The following is a 5101-nucleotide window of genomic DNA, read 5'->3' as shown; positions in this document are numbered from 1 at the left end:
TTTAACATGAATTTTACTATCTAACGATACCATTGATCCATAAAATGAAAGCAATAAACAATGCACTGCAGTCACACACACAATCAATCAATCAATCAATCAGTAGCTGAACTGGGTTCCGCACAGTCACAAAAGCAAAACAAAAAGCTGCAAAAACAAAAATAAAAAATAGCAAAAACAGACAGACTTCAGCGTAACACTCAAATCGAAAGTGTAGCACTCAAAACGGAGCACGTTTGGCTTCCGAAAAAAGTTTGCAAACCGGGACACTTACTTCTGGGTTTGCAATGTTTGGGTTCCAAGTTGTTTGAGTACCAAGGCGTTTGAGAACCAAGGTACCACTGTACTTGTTTGGACTGTATAGTCAGCCCTCTACTCCACTCCACTCGAATCTGTTTACCTTGAGACGTTTCAAATCTCGCCTGCATGTAGAAGCACAGGGCTGCTCTTCTCTTCTTCTTCTTCTTCTTCTTCTTCTTCTTCTTCTTCTTCTTCTTCTTCTTCTTCTTCTTCTTCTTCTCCTCCTCCTCCTCCTCCTTCTCCTCCTCCTCCTCCTCCTCCTCCTCCTCTTGAAGAAAGAGGAACTACACGAATTTAGTTAGTTATTTTGTATAAAAGTATTGGGACAGTGCACAACAGTAAAGCATAAAACACAAACTATACAGTAATCATTAAAGTGCCTGCAATTTAAACAGCTGCAGACATCAGTCCACATGAAACAGATGCTTGAAAGTCAAGGCCAGCCCAAGTAGCTCAGTTGGTAGAGCATGAGACTTGTCATCTCAGGGTTGTGGGTTTGAGCCTCATGTTGGGCAGAACATTCCTGCTGCCTTGCATAGAGCTGGACTAGATGACCCTGGCAGTCCCTTCCAACTCTACAATTCTATGATTCTAAGACATGAGACAAACAACATAATGCATTTTCCCTTCAGGGAAAAAGCGATGAGTGAAGGTCTTGCTGCCTGAAGCATTTGCCTCAACCTTGCCTCATGGGTGGGGTGGACTGGCCTGACTGAAAGTCAAATGTGAGCATACCTGCTGAATCTCTGCTGGAACAATATCCCACAGCATGGAACCTTTGGCATAAAATGCCCAACTTCTAGTGGAGGCCATGCGGGACAACTAACAACTAATATATAAGGGCTCAGGCAGTTCTTAAGGTATCATGGAAACCAAGTTATTCAGGGCTTTCTATATCAGCCTGAGAATCTTCATCCTGGCATGGTGGCATATGGGCAGCCATTGTAGATATTTTAGCAGAGATCTCTCCCCACCAGCTGGAGCTTCTGGCCCAGGCCCAAATGTAGTCCCACATAGAGAATGTTACAGTAATCCATTCTCAATGTTACCAGTGCACGGAGTACAGTGGTCAAGTGATACCAAACCCGATAGGACCATGTTGTTGTTGTTGTTTAGTCGTTTAGTCGTGTCCGACTCTTCGTGACCCCATGGACCATAGCACGCCAGGCACTCCTGTCTTGCACTGCCTCCCGCAGTTTGGTCAAACTCATGTTCGTAGCTTCGAGAACACTGTCCAACCATCTTGTCCTCTGTCGTCCCCTTCTCCTAGTGCCCTCAATCTTTCCCAACATCAGGGTCTTTTCCAAGGATTCTTCTCTTCTCATGAGGTGGCCAAAGTATTGGAGCCTCAGCTTCACGATCTGTCCTTCCAGGGAGCACTCAGGGCTGATTTCCTTAAGAATGGATAGGTTTGATCTTCTTGCAGTCCATGGGACTCTCAAGAGTCTCCTCCAGCACCATAATTCAAAAGCATCAATTCTTCGGCGATCAGCCTTCTTTATGGTCCAGCTCTCACTTCCATACATCACTACTGGGAAAACCATAGCTTTAACTATACGGACCTTTGTCGGCAAGGTGATGTCTCTGCTTTTTAAGATGCTGTCTAGGTTTGTCATTGCTTTTCTCCCAAGAAGCAGGCGTCTTTTAATTTCGTGACTGCTGTCACCATCTGCAGTGATCAAGGAGCCCAAGAAAGTAAAATCTCTCACTGCCTCCATTTCTTCCCCTTCTATTTGCCAGGAGGTGATGGGACCAGTGGCCATGATCTTGGTTTTTTTTGATGTTGAGCTTCAGACCATATTTTGCGCTCTCCTCTTTCACCCTCATTAAAAGGTTCTTTAATTCCTCCTCGCTTTCTGCCATCAAGGTTGTGTCATCTGCATATCTGAGGTTGTTGATATTTCTTCCGGCAATCTTAATTCCGGCTTGGGATTCATCTAGTCCAGCCTTTCGCATGATGAATTCTGCATATAAGTTAAATAAGCAGGGAGACAATATACAACCTTGTCGTACTCCTTTCCCAATTTTGAACCAATCAGTTGTTCCATATCCAGTTCTAACTGTAGCTTCTTGTCCCACATAGAGATTTCTCAGGAGACAGATGAGGTGATCAGGCACTCCCATTTCTTTAAGAACTTGCCATAGTTTGCTGTGGTCGACACAGTCAAAGGCTTTTGCATAGTCAATGAAGCAGAAGTAGACGTTTTTCTGGAGCTCTCTAGCTTTCTCCATAATCCAGCGCATGTTTGCTATTTGGTCTCTGGTTCCTCTGCCCTTTCGAAATCCAGCTTGCACTTCTGGGAGTTCTCGATCCACATACTGCCTAAGCCTGCCTTGTAGAATTTTAAGCATAACCTTGCTAGCGTGTGAAATGAGCGCAATTGTGCGGTAGTTGGAGCATTCTTTGGCACTGCCCTTCTTTGGAATTGGGATGTAGACTGATCTTCTCCAATCCTCTGGCCATTGCTGAGTTTTCCAAACTTGCTGGCATATTGGGTGTAGCACCTTAACAGCATCATCTTTTAAAATTTTAAATAGTTCAGCTGGAATATCATCACTTCCACTGGCCTTGCTATTAGCAGTGCTTTCTAAGGCCCATTTTACTTCACTCTCCAAGATGTCTGGCTCAAGGTCAGCAACCACACTACCTGGGGTGTACGAGACCTCCATATCTTTCTGGTATAATTCCTCTGTGTATTCTTGCCACCTCTTCTTGATGTCTTCTGCTTCTGTTAGGTCCTTACCACTTTTGTCCTTTATTATGGTAATGATAGGACCATAGTTGGCATAAAAGACAAAGCTGGTGATAGGCATCTCGAACCGACTTCCGGTCAGGCGCGCGGAGGGCAAGCCGTGAAAGATCGGAGCTCTGCGATAGTGGAGCGCAAAAGGGCAAAAGTACCGAAAACGGGGTGGCGTTGGCGTCTAAAAAACCACCCCAAGGAAGGTGAAAGCACGGGGCTCTTCACCAAGAAGACAAAAAAAAGCGGCGGGGAACGGCGGAACTCTGCACCGGCACAGCGAGTGGAGGTTGCGGAGAGGAGTCGACGCAAAACTGTTTCAGGGTACGTTTTGCCGCGACGCCCGGGAACTTGCCCAAGCTAGCGCCTGAGACCCTTTGATGAAGGGTTTTTAAATAAAGAAGCACCCCCCCTGTGAAAAGCGGGAGGATTGACGTATTAAAGTGCGGAGAACGCAGGGGGTGAAGCCGATCAAAGCAGCCTTTACATATCGAGAGAGAGACTGCTTTAAAAGAACGCTTGTGTGGGGGAAGAGAAGAACACAGAGAGCATTTTACCAAAGCCTAGAAAGAGCTGTGAAAGAACGATTGGCTGTTTAAACGAAAGGGAAGAGGGACGTGATAAGCACCAAAATGGAGGATACACTGTAACAGATATTTGGAAACTCTGTTTCCGTCGTCTTCACGGAAGTGGAGAGGTTGAGGACAGACTGTATGAAAGTGGAGGAGTGGTGACACCTTGTGGATAAGCAAATAAATAACAGCCAACTGATCTATGTCAACCTTAACAGTGTTTGGATCTTGATAGTGCCTGGTTGGTGTGATTTTTACTTCTATTTCTACTCTGTCTCTATTAAGTGCCACTTAATCGTGCTTCTGCCATGGACACTGTATTAATGAGGTGCTAGTTGCCCCGATAAGGGAACTCTCAAATTAAAGACAGAGCGCTGCTTAATAGGTAAAGACAAATCCCTTCTTTGTGGCTGCTGTTCTTTTTAGGTGATTGTCGCTGAATAAATTAATTGAGCGTCATGGGCTCCAGAAGAGGAGCCGGTACAACGACAGCGAGAAGACAGTCATCAGCTAACGACGGTGATGCTTTGGTGGACATCAGAGACTTGATAACTGAAATGAATAGAACGGTAAATGAAAGGTTTGACTCTCTGGAAGAAAAACTGGAAACCAACTCCAAAGCCATCTTAGAAATGACGGGCCAGATTAAAGATCTCTATGGCAGGAACAAAGAAATGGATAAATCAATAAAAGATCTGAATGGTAAAGTCAACAAGCATGAGGATAATATCAACAGACTGATAACTGAAAGCAAGGAAATTAAAAGGACACAGGAACAAGAAGAAAAGAAGAAAGAGGATATTAGGAAAATGCAAGAGGACTTGGCGGATCAAATTGCGTTATTAGAGATGAGGCAGAAATCGCTGATTTTGAGGCTAAGAGGCGTGCCGGAGAGGGCCAATGAGAGAATAGAGGAAAAGATAATAAAGGAACTGGCGATATGGATGGAGGTTCGAGAAGAGGATCTGACATTGGATATTGACAAAGTTTATAGGATAAGAGGAGACAAGTCCAAAAAATATAAAGGACCAGGAGACTGCTTGATACACTTGAATTCTAGCTTCCTGAAGGATAAAATACTGCAGAGGAAGAAGCAGGAGAGTCTGATAATCGACGGTAAAACCATCGCCATCTTTAAAATAATTCCAAAGAGATTTCTGATAAAAAGACAGAATTATAAGAACTTAGCAACTGCTCTAACGCAAAAGAATATTTGGTTTGTCTGGGAGTTCCCGGAGGGACTTACGTTTACTTTTAAAGAGAGAAAAAAGACGATCAAGACGGTGGAAGAAGCGGAGAGGTTCTACGAGGGCTTCAAGACCGAACAGGAGCTGGAGGGAGGGGGGGGAGCGGATTGTGGATAAAGATTTGAAAACTTTTCTTTACTAGGGAGAATTTCTTCTCTTTTTCTCCTTTTTTTTTCTAAGGGAAAGGGGGAGAATTTTTCCTTTTTGTATTCTGTTTCCCCTCCCTTTCTTCTTCTCTTTC

General features: G+C 44.3%; 1 non-coding gene across 1 annotated transcript; it reads left to right on the top strand.

Annotated features, from left to right (window-relative positions):
- Nucleotides 1-742: 742 nt before the first annotated feature.
- Nucleotides 743-815, top strand: TRNAT-UGU (transfer RNA threonine (anticodon UGU)). Its single transcript has one exon. It is a non-coding gene; the product is annotated as a tRNA-Thr (tRNA).
- Nucleotides 816-5101: the final 4286 nt, after the last annotated feature.

Source organism: Zootoca vivipara, chromosome 5, assembly GCF_963506605.1.
Source record: "Zootoca vivipara chromosome 5, rZooViv1.1, whole genome shotgun sequence".
Classification (NCBI taxonomy): Eukaryota; Metazoa; Chordata; class Lepidosauria; order Squamata; family Lacertidae; genus Zootoca; species Zootoca vivipara.
The sequence above is the reverse complement of the archived record's forward strand: the minus strand, read 5'-3'. Positions and strand labels throughout refer to the sequence as shown.